The sequence below is a fragment of the Ambystoma mexicanum genome, chromosome 3q, assembly GCF_040938575.1.
Source record: "Ambystoma mexicanum isolate Mex_15411 chromosome 3q, UKY_AmexF1_1, whole genome shotgun sequence".
In the NCBI taxonomy this organism is placed as follows: Eukaryota; Metazoa; Chordata; class Amphibia; order Caudata; family Ambystomatidae; genus Ambystoma; species Ambystoma mexicanum.
Genome location: NC_090926.1, coordinates 747,819,714 through 747,839,748, shown reverse-complemented (window position 1 = coordinate 747,839,748; position 20,035 = coordinate 747,819,714). Strand labels below are relative to the sequence as shown.

The 20,035-nt window shown below is 48.7% G+C and overlaps 1 protein-coding gene across 9 annotated transcripts in view; it reads left to right on the top strand.

The window, feature by feature from the left end:
* The window catches only part of EXOC7 (exocyst complex component 7), a 704,768-nt gene that overhangs the window by 380,125 nt on the left and 304,608 nt on the right, over positions 1-20,035 (top strand). The window lies entirely within an intron of this gene.

Below are 20,035 nucleotides of genomic sequence, written 5' to 3'. Positions count from 1 at the left end.
CGTGTCTGTAACACTATCCCTAACGTAACGTGTAGTGTACCAAGAAATCATCACGCGTCGAAGTCCCTCAGATTGTGTTTTTCCGCCCAGCTAACTGGTCATCTGATGTGGAGCTCTATCAAAAATTACAATTTGTAAAAATCCTGACCTTTGGTCATTTATAACAACTTTCGTCCCCTCTTTGAAGATTACTGACCCACCTCCGAAGACAGAACAGACTTCGACTGCTGGCGTTCCCGCATGGCCGGGCCTTCTGACCGGCCTAGGAGGTTCCTTTCTTTTAAGAATGTCTTTCCTTCTCCCCTCTATTTGCCCCTTTGGTATTGTCGTTGCTTCTGTTTCCCTGCGCTATGGACAGGACTTCATTTAAATGTTGCCCTTCCTGTAAGGGAACATTTCCCTGGAAAGAAAAGCACCCTGGGTGCAATAAGTGTCTGCCCCTCAACCACGCTGAAGCGTCCTGTCGGCACTGTAAGCTCCTGCGTCTTAAGACCATAAAGGAGCATCATGTAAAATGGTGGGTGGCCATTCAATGTCGCAGGCCAAAGGTAGCTCCCCCGCCGCCACAGCTGCCAAAAGCGATGAGGCCCATAGCGATGACCATTGTTCCAACATGGATGCCATTGACCTGACAACCGAACATACTCGCTCCAAGCCATCCGTCCTCAGCCCCGATGGGCACGATGCATGTCATGCTATTGGGAGGTTACACCCCGGCGACGAGGACATACCCACATCAAATGGGACTAAACACACCACCCCGGTACCGCTTCGGTCTCTCAGTCGAAGCGGTCAAAGGCGACAATGGGTGCGTCGGGTTCCTCGGCAACACCCGCTGATTCGCAGGATCGGCAGCCCTCCCCGCAACCGCGTCAGCGGTTACGGGCGGGCATTCTGTAACTAAGGGCGCCAGCACCAAATCCCACATCGACGCGCCTTCTAAGAGTGCGCCGACGCTTAAGAAAACTCTGCTGGCGCCGAAAGTTTTGACGCAGCCGCCCTCTCCGCCTAAACAACATCCAGTAACGCTGAGCATCAGCGAAAGCCTCGCAAAGCTTGTCTCGGCGGCTGGTAAACGCAAGGATACGTCGAAAGACGCATCCGAACGCCCGGAAGGGAGGGATAGGCCTAAAAGTACGTCGAAAGAGATGCCAGAACGCCCTAAAGAGCGACAGGACTTTACAGAGAGTCCCCAGTCTTTGTCTAAGACTCAGTGAAAAAGCTTAACGTTGTAGACTACAGGATCATCTAGAGGATTCCTTTCCCCTTTAGACACTTCTAGATCATCTAAATGGACTAGGGAGAAATGTGAGGGGTGTATGAACAGGCTAGAAAAATGGGTAGATTTTTCAGAATGGTTTACCCCAAAAAGGCCTTGTGAAGAGATCCCTTATGTTGTACCCACAGTAACTAAATACCAGAGGACCTCCACCCTCTCCATGAGGAGGTCTTCGATCTTTCAGAAGAAGAGAGGCTCCTCCTGACCCTTAGGCACAGAACCCTTATGAACAGGACCCTTACACACAGGGGGATGATCTTTTCGATGATCCTCGTGATCACACCCCGAATTGGGGAGATGACCAACCTGTTGGTGAGAACACACCATGGCTATCACCGACTCCAACGCTGGACCAGGATGCTATTGGCCTTGACTCTACATCGTCTCCCCCTGTGCGTCAAGCCTCTCCTGTGGACAACCAAATGGCGTTCATGGCCATTCTCAGGAAGGCGGCAGAGCACTTCCAGATAGCCACACAGGAGGCTGTTATAGTCTCAGATTTTGTGGAGGACATTTTAAAAGTGAAGCCGCCGGCTAGCTAAGCTATTCGCCTTCTCAATTCCATCAAGAGGCGCATAGCCCCCTCTTTATTAACACCCTCTCAGACAAGATCTGTTAATCGCAGAGTGGAGAAACTATTTCGACCCTCCCCAACCGATCCCCTATATATCGGAGGTCATGCTACACCAGACTCTCTGGTGGTCATGAATATGAGGAAAAGGGCAGGGGTGCCCTCGTCTACAGGCGAGTCACCACCAGACTTTAAAAGAGTGCAAAAGGTTATATGCTCTGGGGAAAAGAATCGCCACTGATGCAGCTTACTCCATATTATAATGCCACCCTATTGGCTAGTTATTCAGATGTCCAGTGGAACCTACTGCAAGAGGGTCTGCAGGAGGTCGCAGAACCAGTGTGCATCAGCCTACTTGCAATCGTAGCGGAGGGCAAACAAGTTAATTACAACATTCTCAAGAATACCTTGGATGCTGCTGAAACATCTCGTTGCTCCCTGGCACAAGGTACCCTGTTAAAGCGCCATGCCTGGCTGAGAAATTCTGGGTTTAAACCTGAGACTCTGGCCTCATTGATTAACAAACCCGTGGAAGATTCCAATCTGTTTGGAAGAGAGGTGGATGAGGCACTGGAGACAGCCAAAAACGAACCTGAGACACTCAAGTCCATGAGCCAAATTACCCAAAGACCTTTTCAAAGAGGGGGGAAGTTCTCGCCGCTCCTTTCGCGGCCAATCCTATCAACGTACCCCCCCCATAATCAGTATGGCTCAGGGAACAATTGGTCTTCGGGACAAGGTTCTAACACCCCCACTACTTACCCTCCCAGAGGACAATGTCGGGGAAAGGGAAGGGGTCGCAACACCACCCCTAGAGGCTCCCCGGTCTCTGGTCAAAAATTACTCTCCAGTCTGGGTCCCCCCCCAATGCTTCCCTGGTTGGGGGACGATTAACATCTTTCCTGCATGCATGGGAGGGGATCACATCGGACCAGTGGGTGCTCAAGACCGTCACCCACGGGTACTGTATAGAGTTCAGCCGGCCACCTCGGTACAGACCCACAAGATCGCAGTGCCTGACACCAGGACACCTCCAGATCCTGCTACAAGAGGTCAAGATCCTGCAAGAAAAGGGCACCATCAAAGTCGTCCCCGTTCTACAGGTAAACAAGGGTATTTCTGTGTACCCAGAAAGGATCTAACCGTGCGTCCTGTGCTAGACTTGCGCCCAGCAAACAAGTTTGTCAAACCCCAAACGTTCTGTATGGTGACGCTGCAAGAAGTAATTAGTCTTCTCATGAAGGGGATTACATGGCAACATTGGACATGAAATTGACTTTACTAGTCTTTCCAAATGTATCCTAACCTCGACGACTGGCTCATAACAGGGGACTCCTACGAAACATGCGTAGCAAATACTCAACTTTTTATTCAGTCTGGGATTCTCCATAAACCAGAAGAAATCCAGCCTCAACCCCAGTCAAGTCAAGCAGTTTCTAGGGGCTCTTATTCAGATAGAAGACGGGCTTGTCTTCCCCTCCAACGAGAGGGTTCAAAACATGCTGTTTCAAATCCCTCAGTATGTAGCCGGTCGCGAGGTGATGTTGCGCAAGGCCATGCGACTGCTAGGTATGATGGCGTCCTGCATTTACTTGGTTCCTCATGCACTTTTGCGCATGCGCCCCATGCAAGAGTGGCTAAACAGCCAATGGTGCCAGTCCAGCGGAATATGGGACGATCTAGTGGTTGTCCGGTAGCCCTTGTTCTCTCTTTGAGGTGGTGGTCGAGGGAAAACCTCTTTAAGGGGAAAACCTTCACCACCCCTTCAGTAGAAGCCACTCTCACGACAGATGCAGCACTCACGGGGTGCGGGGCTCACCTTCTTCAACAGCCGACGCACAGGGTTTGGCCCCCAGCAGTAGCTTCCAACCACATAAACTTGTTGGAGCTACTAGCAGTGTTCAAAGCACTGAAAGCCTTTCAGATGCAGCTACAGGGAAAGACAGCACTGGACCTCACAGACAGCACCACAGTCATGTACTACCTGAACAAGCAGGGGGGGCACTCATTCTCCTTGGCTGTCCAAACTATCTCAGCACATTTGGAAGTGGGATCTCAAACACAAGATGTTTCTATTGTCTCAACACGTTCCAGGGTAACTCAATCTTCTGGCAGACATGCTTGTTAGGGAGAATTCTCATAAATGTGCCAATTCCCTTCACCTTAGAGACCCCCAGCAACTTTGCTGGATTTTTGAGGACTTGATTTTCTTACCTGGAGAGAGTGTGAGCCTTTTTTCCCACTCTTTCATGTATTTTGATGTGCGTTTTACATTTGTGTTCTTTGATTATGGAGTTTTAGATAACTCCATAGGCATCATCTTTTCATGTGTGTCACACAGCAGCCTCAGTGCAGTGACACAGGGATGTCTTTTAGACTTCCCACAGGTTTAAATGCCTTCTCTGGGATAAACTACTGTTTCCCAGAGAATGTAAAGTGAAATTGACTTTACTAGTCTTTCCAAATTCCGAGACCCAGCACACACCATCTTACAATGGAGTGCTGGAGGGTTACATAGTATCCCCTGTGTCTAAATACTCATGTAGCAGTCAAATGCTACCCTTTCCTATTGAAAAGGCTGGTGGTAGTGGTTTTACAACAAACTACCATGATCTTTCCCGACTGTGAACACCGGTAGCTAAAAATCGCGTGAGCCATGTTTTTCAAGATGGTGCCTTAAGCCCCTTTGTTTAAACGGGTCCCGGTCTTCATTTTTCACTCTTTCCTTTTGGAAAGGTCCTTCTAGTGTTTGTCTCTGCGTGCCAAACCAGGTTTGGTCCCTTTGTTCGTGTGCCTTTGGTGGGCTTCAGGACTGAAGGCCGCCTCTGGCGTCTGAGTGTCTGGTGTGGCAGGAAGTGAGGGGGGTGCCCGAAAATCCCTGTGCTTAGTCTCCTAGGAGACCCAAATGCACTCTGGCGTGATTGGCTGGCTGACTGTCTGGCAAGGACAGCCACCGTGCTGGGTGAGTGACAGCTAAGCTGGAATGAAAGGGAGAAAACTGTTTAAAAGGCGAGTCTCCAGGACTGGAAAGCAGAGTCAACCACTGGAACGAAAGAACCGAAGACGAGCTGGAGGAGGACGACTGCTGCAACTCCTGGACCGTTGGTTTGCCCGGTGAAGCCCTGCTGCAGGTCCGAATTACCAAACTCCATTCGACAGAGAAGTTCCTTCAAGGACGGCTTCTTCCTTTGAGTAAGTGGGACCAATCAACGCATTAGACATCTGGATACCATTCTCAAGGCTGGTTAGGATTAACCAGGGAGAGGGACACCAGTTTGTGTTCTTGAATCTACAGCTACTGGAACTGAAGTGACTCCACCTTGTTTGTTTTTTTGACGATCCCGTGCAGTGCAGGAGTCCCCAGCCGTTCTCCCTCTTGTCCCCACAACTGAGGCTCAGGAACAGTGAGACCTGCAGGACCTGCCAGGAATCAAAGTCTTCAGCTGCATTTTGTTTTTCATACTATGGTACTGTGCCAACACGATTGTGAAACTTTTCCAACTTGCAGGCCTAATCGGCTTGTGACCCGACATATGATTCTTTTTCGCCTAAATTACTTCAAAGAACTTTTGCAAAGACTTTACTGTTTGATACCAGAACTGCTCTTTCCTATACAGAACTTTAGCCCATTGACTTTGGCATGGCCTATTGACTTGAATTGAACTCTTCTGGTGAACTGAAACTATTTGCACTGTCTAAAAAGTATATATGATCTATTTTACTTAACTTGGGCCTTTTGCTCCTTTCTAAGTAACTGAACTGCCATTTGGCTCTTATTTCTGGGGAGCTCAAACTGTCTCAAAACCTTAGGATTTTGTATTGAAGTGTATTGGTTTATAATATTAAGTTGCCTTCTTCTAGTGAAACATTTCCTAAATGATTGTGTAATACATTACTAAGTGTTTTTACCAAGAAACCTTGAGTATAAGTGTTTACTTGAACTACTTTGATTGAAAGTCCTCTGTGTAACTACTTGTACTGCTCACATTCACTCTTGAGATACGCCTGTCTGCTCGGCTCGCTACCAAAAACTGTGTGGTACAGAATTATATCAAAGGTTGGTTTGGCTAACACCTGTAGTCCTAATTGTGTGTAGTGGTCTCAGTGGGTACTGCCTGCAATTCTGCCTAACACTGCACAGCTGAGATTTCCCACTGCCATTAGGGTATGAATGGCGACTACACAAAGACATTGTCTCCAATGTTTTCGCAGAATAGGGTTTGCCAGAGATCGACTTGTTTGCAACTCTCGAGAACTCACAATACCCAGATTACGCCTCCAGGTACCATCGGAGCCAATCCAAGGGGAACAGTCTCTGGATAACATGGTAAGAGATTTGTTTACGCTTTTCCCCCCAAATCCCCTACTCAACAAGATTGTGCACAAGATGCACCAGGAACCAGTGACCATGATTTTGGTGGCCCCATTATGGGCACGCCAACCCTGGTTCTCCCATGTGATGGAAATGTCTATTTCCTCCAATGAAGCTGCCTTGCCTGTTTTCTCAGGACAGGGGGGAAAAGCTCCATCTATGCCTGCAAACTCTCGACTTAGCTGCCTGGCTCCGAGTTTGGGCATCTCCAGCTTCCTCATAGATGCATGGATATACTCAGAGAGGTAAGGAAACCTAACACCAGACATTGCTGCTCCAGTAAATGGAGACACGTTGTCATATGGTGTAATACCAAGGACATTAATCCCATTGAATGTTCCCCTACACATATTGTGTTTTACCTGACTCACCTGCTGGACCCAGGTCTTGTATTCAATTCCCTAAAGGTTCACCTAGCTGCACTTTCAGCCTACACTACGTCCCAGCAGAAAGTGTCTTGGTGGAAGATCCCAGTGATTAAAGCTTTTATGGAAGGGGTTAGGAGAACGTATCCTCCCATTTCCAACCCGGCTCCCGGATGGGACCTTAATGTGGTGTTAACCAGACTTGTGGGGTCTCCCTTTGAACCTAGGCACAAAGCAAGCCTAAAATCACTCACTTACAAGGCAGCCTTCCTAGTGGCAGTCACTTCCATATGAACTACAGGCCCTTTCTATTCTAGACCCTTTTGTCACAATTTAGAGATAAGGTAGTTCACCCAAGGTTTGAGCCTAAATTAATTTCAAAGTTCCATATGAAGCATCTATAGAACTACCTACATTCTTCCAGAACGCTACCAACGTGGCAGAAAAGAGCCTACACACACTAGATGTGCGCAGGGCAGTCATGTACTATCTGGAAAGACCTAAACCACTAAGGAAAACAAACCAGTTTTTCGTTTCAGTGGCAGCTGGTAGAGAAGGGGACCCTGTTTCTAAATCCACTATCTCTAAATGGATTGTCAACTGCATCACACTCTGCTACAAACTTGCCAAGAGAGAACTGCCCTTCAAGCCACTCTACTCGAGGCATGGGTGCTTCCATAGCATTCATTGCAAATGTTCCTCTCGAGTCCATTTGCAAAGCGGCAACCTGGAATTCTGTACACACTTTTCCAAAACACTATTGCCTAGACACTCACTCTAGGTCTGATTCTCAGGTGTGGCAAGGACATCTTTTCACTACTGTTGCTTCTCACGTCCCACCTTCCAACCTGGGTACTGCTCGCTAGTCTATGCACCGCATGTGATTCTAAGCAGATTAACAAGCATCAGAAGACATGCATTACTTGCCGTAATAGCATTTCTGATGATTGTATCTGCATAGATTCACGTGCGCCAACCCTTCCTCCCCGCTCGGATGGAAGGAACATAGACGTCTTACTACTTCACTCTTTCTGTACTCGCTCACGATAGTCATAAGACTCCCTCACGGCAGAAATAAAATACAATCGCAGGTACCTCGGTGCGTGAAGATTCCTTAGTACACTACACGTCACGTTAAGGATAGTGTTGCAGACACGCCTATGCCGACGTCCCCTTTCAATCCTCGAAAGAGAAGATGAAATACTCTGCGGTTACCACTAGATGTTGAACCATATGCACAGCATGTGAATCTAAGCAGATAGAATCATCAGAAATGCTATTACGGTAAGTAATGCATGTCTTATTATAACAAGACACCAACCACACTTTAGATCAAATCTGTCATTCCCACAATACACTGTTACACAGGCTAAAGTGGAGGGAAAGATGTCAGGTTATACTAAAAGCCTTATACTTTTGAGGCAAACCAGTACAAGGTAAAACTATCTCAGGAAGTCCAACCCTAAAGAATTATTCGCCAATTGTCTTGTTTTGGGTGACTTAGGGGGAGTTAAAAAGAGTTGTCAAAGTTGTCCCATAGGGATTAATGGGCTCAATACAATACTCAATTAGTAAGATGATGCTTACAGTTTTTCCTTGAGCTGACTATCCCAAGTGTCTAGAGAGGCATAGACAGGACATGATTCCTGCACCCAGGTTCCAAAGAGGGAAGGGCAAAGCATAACTTACGGGGAGGGGGCTTTTATGTCACATTGGCTTGGCTTTAACTTGTCTCGGGAGGATAGCTCAGGGGCAACTTGCTCGCCTTGGAAGCAAGACGACACAGAGCAACACGGGTCAATCCCCGGGTCCACGCTTGGAAACCTCTGGGTATAAAGCATGTTAATAACCAATCATATCATATTTTTTTTTTTTTTACAAATGTTTATTATTTTATTCAAACCAAACAACAAAACAACCAAACAAGCAGTGGAACTTATTGTAATTCGATTAAGCACATTTAACAACATAAACACTGCACTCCCAGGCCCACCCCCCCTTCTGAGCCTGTTTGTTCTTCGCATTCAGTATCTGCTCCGTGTGGCAGGGTATCGCTGCCCTCAGATTCAGCTGGATCCGATACTACTCCGAACATTTCAGCTATCAATAGTTTCCATGTCATGAGAGAGCCCATTTCTTCATCCCCACTCATATTACTAGCATCTTGCCACACCATTGTTTCAGCCTCCGCCCATTTTTGTAGGTCTTTCCACCAGACTTCCACTTGTGGCTTATGGCACTCCTTCCATCCCATGGCAATCCTTCGTTTCACAAGCACATATGCCAAATCTTTCAATTTCCCCACATGTTTAAGTTTCCGCGCCCTGGGATACCCTCCCAGCAAACAGGCCCAGGCCGAGTCTATTATGAGCGTAACCCCCTTCCCTGCTAGCTTATGTGCCACTTCGCCCCAGTAGCATTCAATTACCGGGCACGCCCAGAACATGTGTATCATGTCGGCATTCTCCTCATCACACTTAGGGCACGCCTGGCGCCCAACATTTTGGAACTTCGATATCCTCAGAGGGGTCATGTATGCCCTGTGCGTTATATATAGCTGTATTTGTTTGAACCCAGCGTTTCTTGACACCTTCTTATGATATCCCAAAGCGCATTCCCACATCCCATCTTCCATTGGGGCTCCCATCTCTGTTTCCCATTCTAATCTCAAATGCGCCAGGTCCTTCCCAACCTTAGTCATCAGCATCTCATACAATCTAGAGACCTCATGCCCACCCTCCGATATATCATAAATTGTCCCAACCGTAGCATCCGGTTCCTCCGTCAAGATAGTTTCAGGCCACATACTTCTAATCTTCTGCACTATTCAATGATAAGTGACATATTGGCCTATGTGTAATCCCGCCTCTTCCCCAAGTCCTTTAAAATCCTTAATAGTCCCGCCTTGCCAAATGTCTCCCAACGTGACTAGTCCCACTGATTCCCAATAGGTCCTAATAATTACCCTCAGCTGCCTGTCTCCCTTTGCCAATGCGACCAACGGTATCTGCGGAACACACGGGAAAGGGTCCCCCATCATTCGGCAAGCTCAACGCCACATATTCCACCCCAACAACATCATTCTAGGGCGCTCCCTCATTTCTGAGCTAGCCACCCAGATCATTTCCCGCAAGTAAAAAGGAGTACAGACCCTCCCAAACAACCTGTGTTCAGGGGTCTCTTCATCAGAGAGCCACTTAGCTACATATTGCAGTTGCGCCGCTAGAACTTCTTTAGCTTCCATAATGCAACTCTATTCTGGGTACCATGCCACAAAAAATCCCTGCACATACTATTCAGCTTAACAAAAACTTCTTAGATATCATGTATGGAATATTGTTAAAATAATGCAAAAGCCTAGGCAAGACCACCATTTTAAGCATAGCACTTCGGCCCATCATCGCTAAGGGCAACCTTTCCCAGAACCTCATGCATTTCACGATTTTCCCAATGGCTATTTCAGTATTGCGCTTATGTTCTTCTTCCGTCGTGTGATACACATCTATCCCAAGGTAGCGGAAAGATCTCGCGGCCCACGGAAATCTGCAACACCGGCAACCTTTCTACCGGAATTCCCACATAGCTACCCAGCGGGAATATGCTAGATTTCTGGGGGTTCACCGCTATACCGGACAGCCTGGCATACCTCTCCAAAACATATTGAAGATTTTCTTCCGGGTATTTCAGATATAGTAACAAATCATCTGCATACAAGGATATAAGGTGTCGTTCCCCTCCCACCTCAATACCGATCGGGTCATATTGTTGCCTGAGGTATATTGCTAAGGGCTCCAGGGCTAAAATGTAAAGCATCGGGGACCAGGGGCACCCCTGCCTAGTGCCTCTGCCAAGCTGCCATCTCTCAGACACCACTGAACCTGTTCGAACTCTGGCCAACGGTTCATTGTATAGCATCTTAGCCCATTTAATATAACATGGCCCCATTCCATATCCTCCTAGGGCCGCCAACAACCACGCCCACTTAACAGAGTCGAACGCTTTAACAGCGTCCAATGCCACAATCGCTGATTCGCCGTCATTGCTGCACCCCCATTCGACCACTCAATGAAGTCGTCTATGATTGTGAGTTATGTTCCTGCTCGGGACATAGCCCGTTTGATCTGGGTCAATTAACTTGCCGATTACTCTCTGCATTCTTTTTGCCAGGACAGCTGTCAATATCTTACTGTCCTGGTTCAGCATCGACAAGGGCCTGTAGGAGCCACAACTGTGTCCCGGTTTATTGGGCTTGGGGAGCGGTATTATGATCGCCTCCCTGAGTGACTCCGGCAACCGTCCCACCTCAAACGCCTCGTTGAGCATTTCTAGCATGGGGGGAGCACCTCCTCCCCATACACTTTATAAAATTTACTAGGGAACCCGTCTGCTCCTGGAGCCTTGCTAGTGGGTAACTGCCTTACAACCTCTTTCAGTTCCTCCAAAGTAATCGGTGCATCCAGCTCTTCTCTCTCCTCGTCACTGATTTTGGGCAGGCCTATATCTTCTAGTATTTCATTTATCTCCTCCTGGCTGCCCCCTCTTCATCCTCATATAACACCTTATAGTATTCCGCAAATACCCTATTTACACCTTCTTGGGTATCTACCGTCTCGCCCTCTTCATTGGTTACAATCCGAATCGGGGATCTAGGGGTTTCGCTCTTGTACAACCACGCCAGAAGCCGGCCCGTTTGATCTCCTCCTGCATGCTGCCTCTCTATATACTTTTTATAATTGAGGTTACAGAGCCTATCCCAGTATTCCGTGCACTGCTGCTGTAATTTGAGTACTACCTCCATATCAGCCCCGCCCCCTTCTAACACTCTTTCCAGCTCGATCTCAGCTTTTTGTAGATCAGCTAGAACTCCACCCAGCAATCCCTTCGACTTCGCAATGGCGACCCCCCGTATCACAACCTTAAAAGCCTCCCATAAAGTACCTGCAGACTTTACACTACCAGTATTCACCTCGAAGTAGGCAATAATCTCCTCTCTTATGTCCTCTCTAAAGAATGGATCTTTAAGCGCTTCTGCCCAGAGGCGCTACGTCGGTATCCGTGGCCTCGGTGGGCAATACTGCCACCCGAGGACCAGGGGCGAGTGATCCGAGAGGACTCTCGCTTTGTAATCTATATAGAAACTCTCTGCGACTACGTCCGGAGTGGCAAAGATATAATCAAGCCTCGTATGCAGTTGATGCAGCGCCGAATAGTGCGAGTATTGCCTCTCATCAGGGTGTTTTACTCTCCACACGTCTACCAAGCCAAAGTCCGCCAGCAGCGTCTGCAATGCTTTAGCCGCTGGGTTGGGCCTGTCCGTCCTATCATCCGACCTGTCCACCCTAGGATTCAGTACACAATTAAAATCCCCGCCCCAGATCATCGCACCACCCACACACACACTGAGTTTGGTACACAACGTCATAAAATATGCCGTCGTGTTTTGGTTAGGGGCGTATGTATTCACAATGCATACTTCTTTGTTCTCTATCAGCCCCCTCAATATAACCAACCTCCCATCCGCTTCCACAACTTCCTAAATCAACTTAAATGGGACATGCGGCGCCACCCAGACCAGTACTCCCCTCGCATAGGCAGAGTACGATGAACCTACCACAGTCCCCCTCCATTCCCTCCCCACCAATTGCACTTTCTCTCGCGTCAGATACGTCTCCTGTAGCAGAGCGACATCTATCTTCGATCTCTTCAAATACAGCATGACCTTATTCCGCTTCAAATAACTGTTGAGCCCTCTAACATTCCACGTTAATATCTTAAGGTCCCCCATGGTTCATCGATAGTTGCCCTTCCCCCGTCCAATCAGCCCTCCCCCCCACAACAAACAGATTCCTGATTCTAGTTCTCCCACAAAGGCTCATGTTTAGACTCGAACACCCCAAACTCCCCCTGTCCAAAGACTCCCCCTCCCCCTCCCGTCCCTTCCCCAACAACACACACCTCAACTGTTGCCCAGCTCCATCCCTGGATCTCAGGCTCCCCTGCATCTAGCACTTTCTGGCTCTCGCCTGTACTTGTAGTTCCGCAGGGTGAGGCCGCCCTAGTGGCTAACCTACTACTACTACAACTACAATTGGGGGGGAAAGGGTGCTTTCGCCCTGCCGCTCCTATTGTCCTTTCAGGTTAACTTCCCATCGCTACACAATGTGCACCCATATGCATGTTGCTATATTCCAGTCCTTAAAACCCATTGCATTCCGCAGCGCTCCAACAAAATAGCAGCCTCGCCCGGCTGTGGCCCGAAAGTGCTCCCTTTACACCCTAGCAATACCCATACAGTATCTCAGTCGCTTATCGTGTCCATCTGGGGCCGCCTCCGTATCTCGTTCCGGGTAACCTTGCAGATCCAGCCATGTCGTTGCTTGTTCCGGAGTGTCAAAGAAAAACATTTTACCCTTATGCACCACCTTCAATTTGGCAGGATACAAGAGCATATATTTCATCCCCGCCACGCGCAGCCTTCTTTTGATCGCCACAAAGCAGTACTGCTGCCTTTGAACCAACATCGTATAGTCTGGGTACGCCGTGACAGTGCTTGAGGCCCTTTCAATAGTCCCACCTTTTCGGAAGTATTCCAGTATCTTCTTGCAATCCTTATAATTCAATATTTTGGCTATTATTGCTCGGAGAGAGGCCCCCGGCCGTGGCTTCCGCATAAGTGCCCTGTGTGCTCGCTCCACAGCAAATCCCTGCGAAGGTTTTTCAGCCCCAATTTCTTGTAAGAGTAGGCTTTCTACATAGTATGTCGGGTCCTGTCCTTCCTCTCCCTCCGGCAGGCCTATCGCGCGGATATTATTCCTTCTCGCTCGCCCTTCCGCCTCCTCCTCACGAGACTCCAGGTTGGCCACTTGTTGTTTAAGAACGTGAATCTCTTTTGCGTGGTCGGTGCTGGTTTCCGTGTTGGCCTTCACTGCAATCTCCAGACTGCCCGTCCGTTCTCATGCCCCCTAACATCTTGCCGCAGCCGGGTAACTTCTATGCCCACTGCGTCTATTTTGGCCTCTAGGGAAGTGCGCAGATCCGACAGAGCTGTCCCCCATGAATCTTTAAGCTCCGTGATGGCCGCCAATATGTGATGGTTTTCAGTCGCTGCCGCACCCTCCGCCGCTGTTGTAAGGTCTTTGGGCGTGCTGACCACAGGAGATTGTTGTGTTTTGGCAAATATGTCAATTGTGGCCTGCTTGTTCTTATTCTTGGTCACCACCCCTCTTGCCGCCATCTTGGGGCCTCTCTCGTGCTCCCGAAATTGTCCAAACTCGAGTGTATCAGGTGTGCTGCTTACTTTCAGCTCGTGCCGCCCACAAGGCAAATGTCTTAAGTGATCCCCTTCAGTAGCCTGCGCTTGTTGAGCTTGAACTCAGGTTGGGCAGTGCCCTCCTATATGTAGGGAGTTCTAACGTGTTTCGCAGGCCACCCTTTTTTAATCTGCACCCGCCTGACTCCAGATGCCACGCAGTTAGTTATTCCTGCTGTGCGACCTCCTTCATACGAGGTCTCTGTGCGTATAAAACGTCTATTTCACTGCGTCTGAAGCCTCACTCGTTTCCAGCATGGTGCGTGCCCCGTGTGCATCCCAGATCCCATCCCGCCGGGTATGCTCGTCCTCTCTTCTCGGCCGTTGCGATGCTTCGTGTGCCGCCGTCCAACACACAGTCCGTCGCTTGCTGAGCAAAGCCGGGCAAGCATAACTCGCATCCATGTCAGCGCGGCCCGTAGATTGCAGCAGGGCCGCGCAGAATATTCCAACACGCGCGCCCCGCACCAGCTCTCAGTGGACCCAAGCTCGCACCGCCCGCAGCCCACTGCAGGGCTCCTGCTGCGAGTGAACTGCGTCCCAGCACTACCAGTCAGCTCCTCTCACCATCTCCTCCACTTCTGTCCCCGGGCTTCTAACTTTAGAGGCGGCACGCACTCAGTGCGGTCTGCTTCGCGGCTGCCATGACACAATGTAGCCGCTCAGATCGCCGCCGCGGGAGCTCCGCATTACAGCTCCCTCATGTTTTCTGCCAGTTCCAGTGTGCCGCTGCAGTTTCGATTCCTTTGTGGTCGGCCATTTTGAGCAACAAAACAAAAAGTGTCCAGCAGCGGCCGTCTTCGTCGGTGCAATCTTCCCGAATTAAGCCTGCGGTTCACTCGATTTATGCACCGAGTGTGGCGCACATCTTCCCCTTCACATACAACCAGTCCTGGGCCAAATTAGGCGATTTTAAGGGTAGTTTTCAAAAAATCATTGTCTGATCCCCTAGGAGCTGCCAAGAAGCACGTCCTACTCCATGGCTGCTCAAGCCACGCCCCTAACCAATCATATCATATCATAACAAACAATCGACAACAAAAAAGGGCTAACAAAAAAAATAGGGATGCCACCAGTTTCCTCGAATCGTGACCAAAATAGTTGACTGCAGGTAAGCCTACACCCTTGGGGATGACTGTACTCTCTGTTGGTTGTGGTGCTTGGGCTTTAGGGTTTGTGGATGCATAGGTGGCTTTTTTCCAGTTAGCTTGGTCTAGCAAGTCTGCGGTTTCGGTCTCTGTATGCGACGTCTTGGCTCTGGAGGCCACCTGGTTCTGGACTTCAGGCTTTTTACTGATGAAGGACTTCCATAATGAGAAAAGACCAAAATGACGTAGCAGCTTGGTGAAGCAAGCTTGATGACCAAGCAAGGAAATGCAGGCACCAACAGGACAAAGAACTTCAGCCCCAGCCAGGCCCCTCCACCTGGGGGTGAACATCCACAGCAGAGCCATGAAGTCAGGTGTCCCTCAAAGAAGGTCCACAGTGTGTTTGCACAGCACTGGACATTGCGCGATTGTTAGGCAGAAACCTGTGCAGTTCCCTCTGGGACCACTGCAAAAGATTTAGGACTACAGGTGTTTGGCAGTAAACCCACTTGGTAGCAGTCTGTACCACACAGATTCACTTGGTAGCTGTGGGTGAGCAGTCAGACTTCCCTCAAGAAGAGTTAGGCAGTGTACAGAGTATTCACAATAGGTCAAGAGAACACAATAGAACAAGTAAACACTGACCAGGGCTTGGTGTAAAAGAGATATAATTATTTATTTAAAACCACATCTATAAAAACACACAGGCACTAATAGTAAGCAATTCAAAAACATGGTCACTAAAAGATATACACTCCCTTAAAAGAATATTAGACAAGTCTTAAGTAAAGCCCCACTTATTTTCAGACAGCAGTGAGCACTTAACGTAGATGGCACTCTAATAATTCGTTTTAAAAAGGGAGCGAAAAGCAGAGAATAAATTGAAACCGATCCCAACACTTTTTCACGAACACAACAAGAGAGGAAGGCAAAGTAACACCGTGAATTCAGAGTCAGTAGGCCGGATCCGCTTTAAGAGGATCAAAACGAAATGTGTCCAAGGTCACACGGTTGCAGGGCACAAAAGTCTTGTAACGGTTCAAAAAGGAGTTGGACCAAAGAAAGGGACCCGTTAGAGGGTCAAGGCGGCCAGCCCAGTCCAGAAGGTTAAGGGGTTATTATTACCTTGTAGCAATCTTTAGAAAGGGAGGCCTGGCAGACACGGTACCTTAAAGTGGTGAGAGCACTCCAGCGTGGGCAGTTGTTCCTGGCAGCGGATGCAAGTCGGTGCTTCGTCCGAGGAAGAGAGGATCTCGTCGGGGAGGAAGACCGGAGTCCGTTGCACTGCCAGGGAAGAAACCAGCCGCAGAGTTTCTCAGGTACAAGGAGCGGTCCGGTGATTCGCGGTCCATTGGTAAGTGGCTATCCGGCTGCCGGGGTGCTTGGCACGGGCAGTTTGACCACACACCGGTCTGGGGTGCAAAGAGAAGAAGGTAAACTGGTTGTGCCCACCAGTCAGGGGAAGAAGCCTCTCCAGCCGGGAGATCTTCTCTGTCGTCGGGAAGTGGTGAGTCGGTTCCGCAGGGCTCCACCGGTGGTGTCGTCGTGGTAGGTCGGCTCAGCTTCTCCCTCGTCGGATTCTCAGGTCCTGTGGCGACTTCTGAAGTTCCAGTCCCCAAAGCCCTGCTTTTATGCAGCATACCCCCATTCACTCAGCCTAGCTGTCAATCAAACATTGGGCCAATCACACAAGAGTGCGACTTGAGTTACCAACGTAACTCAGTCCATGGTGCCTAAACCCCCTCCCACACCCCCTGTGGTACCCAGACAGAGTGGCACCACTTTTGGAGGCTTCTGTGGAGAAGCCCGCCAAAAAGTTTAACAAAGGGCTCGCCTTGGGTTGGAGTCACAGAAGAGAACACAAACGCCATTTTAGAATCGAGTCCTGGCAAAAAATACCAACCGGCGAATTGATATTAAATAAATAAACCAGCGGTATGTTCGAGGCTATGAGCATTAAATAATTAAAGTTGGTAGCCTCGAACAATGGGAAACTCCCATAGGGAAATATTTGCGGTCGAATATAAAAAGTAGTATCCACTGCCACCAGCCAAAACTCGATCAGGGGGGACAGAGACGTGCTGGTTTCTGTTAATAATTTGGGACTAGTAAAGGCAATGGTGACTTTACATGCCCAGGGAGACAGTAGTCAGTCCCAGGGTATAAAGTCTATGGTGGGGTGTCACTATGACACCCCTGTGTCACTGCACGGAGGGTGCTGTGTAACACCCATAGTAAAAACACATGAGACCCTATGGAGTAAAGGACCCCATAGCCCATCAAACACATTAACAGTCAAAGGAACACCATAAATCATGTCCAAGAATGGGAGAAAAAGAGTCTCACTCTTGGCAGGAGAAAAATACAAACTCCAGAAATCCAGCAAAGCTGCTGGGGGACTCACTAGGTTAGGAAATTCAGCCTAAAGAGAGAATTCTCCCTAACAACGATGTCCAGGCGTAGAGGAGTCCCTTCTCCAGATGACATAGACCAAGCTCAAGGTGAATGTTCAATGAGGTGTTGAACCGCTAACTTGTGGTTTCCACCAGCTCAAGGAACGGATGCGCCATTGAAATCACTGGTAAAACAAGCATATATGCGCTGGGGAGGACAGAGCTATTCCTTAAGGCAGTCAGTGTTGACAATGCTTGTTACAGCATCAGGTGCCATAGTCCCTTCAGTGGCCTCTCATTTTGCTTTGATTTACAGGTTCCATTGGTCAACTCAGCAATTGGCTCCTGATCCCCTCCTGATATGTAGACCTCTTGGCTGGGAGAACCCCAGCATACCCATCAGATGTCCTAGAGCTGGTCGGGAAGAAGACAGTCAAAAATGTCAAGTGAGCTGAAAAGACCAGGTTTAAGCAACAAGGCTAGCCATTTTGGACACCCTAGTAGACAAAGGGCAACTATTCGGCAAAAATAGGGTTAAGGAGAACAGAATTGCATTTAAACAAGTAAATAGTGGGCATCACAGTGAAGTATGAAAAGCACTGGAGGCAAAAAGAAAGGGGATAATTGTACATTGTCACTACAATCTTTAAATGTGGTACCAGTGCTGTACCAAATAATTAATGGGGGACAGGGTCCCCCTGAATTGGTAGCCTTGGAGACTAACCAGTGCCCCCAAAATGAAATGTGTTGAGTTGTGAGTGAAGCTGAAAAAAGACCACACTATAAAAACAAGCGGATCGCTGAAACAGACTGCAGATACGTTTGGGGCCGGATTGAGCGAGATTGGAAAGCTGCAAATGTAAACATCTTTCCTAATACCATACATGAATATTGCATGTCTTGTCTTTCCTTCATCATCCTCACCCTAGTGCCATTGAAGAGCCTTATCTTGTTCCTCATTGTGCACTGTGGTTTCTTGTGTTAGGAAAATATTTTTTGTTTCTTTCCTGTCCACTTCAAAGTGACCCCAGCATGTTTGCTCACTCCCTGACTTGTGTAATTCCATTTTGGTGGGCATTGATCAATTGTTGGGCCTTAAGTTGTATGGGTGTTTTTTCCATACTATCTCAAGTCCGGAAAAACTGGAGGTAGTGTTAACTTTATTTTTAGCTTTTTTGGGTGTACTCCTATGCACCTCTTTAACCACATGGTAGCATATTTAAACTACGGATCCAACACGATGGGAAAATACATTTTTTCACTTCACCAGAGGCTGCAAGCTCATTTGTGGAGATGATTACCAAAATGCTGCCCAGAGGGGGACGGCAAGGGGGGAACAAAACTGCTGGTTGTGTTGATGAAGTGCAGGACTTCCTTGATCTCCTGTTTTGAATAGGGACAGTGTTACAGACACGCCTATGCTGACGTCCCCTTTCGGTCCCCGAAAGACAAGATGCAATACTCTTACCACTGGATGTCGGACCATATGCACAGCATGTGAATCTAAGCAGATACAATCATCAGAAATGCTTTTACGGTAAGTAATGCATGTCATCTCTGTTTTGAATATTTGGGAGTAAACAGAGTTGCAGTTATGTTACCCGGGTGGCACTGTTGAGGGTGGGTGCACTTCGATGCTAGTAGGTCCTCAAGAGAATGTGTGCTGGGGAAGGCACAGGCGCCATCTGCGTTAATCGTCTCGTTATGGCTAATGGGTGGGAGGGTGTCTGTGGTTTGGGCCAGTTGGGGTTGCTGATTGTAAGTGTGAGAAACCTGAAGCTGTCTCCCTGACTAGTCACCGGGGGGCTGTCTTCCAGGTGGCCAGGACACGGCTATCGCTATTGGATCCAGTTCCTGGGGGTGGACCAGTGAGGTAGGATCACCTGAATGGGGGGGGTCCTCTGGGAGTAGAAGTGGGACACTGACGGATGAGAAGCGGTATCCGCCTTCTTTAAACACCTGTTCCCCATCCTACCACGTAGGATATTCAAAACCAGTATTCGCCCCCCCCTTTTCCGGCACGAACACTTTCGCACACCACAGACAACAGACTAACACCCGAGCCGTTTACCTGACATGTCCCGATACAAGGGTCAGGCAATTGACCAGAATCACACACACCGGATGGCCCTTTCCCTTCCCTACAGGGATAAAAGGTGGAGCACGAGAGCACAGTACGAACAAGGCAGACTGCACGACAGCCCGCACGACGAGACAGCTATCAAGGCACAGCAGTTCAAGAAGAGGAGAAAGATGGCGTGAACTGAGAGGGTGACAAGGAGAGAAGCGACCTTGCCCCTTCCGAGCCAGGCCTGTGAGGCCTCTATAGAAGGAATCGTAAAACCGCGACCAATAGCTCAAGTGTGTTGCAGCAGATGTCAACGGTACATGTGAGCGTGCATACACTGATGAGCAGGACCGAGAGAGACTCCTGCTACCATGGCACCGTCCTTGACTCCAGATACGAAGAAAGCCAAGCGGTTCATCACAGCCGTTGAGTCCAGGGGAGAACCGATAAAGAAACCAGACTGCGCTTAATGAAAGTCACAAAGTGGCATATTGAGAAAAGTTAAAAGAACTGTAAATTGTTAAGGGAAGACCAGCTGCAGAGGGTATAGGCACCACGTGGGTGCTCACTCCAGAGACTCTGGTTGATCC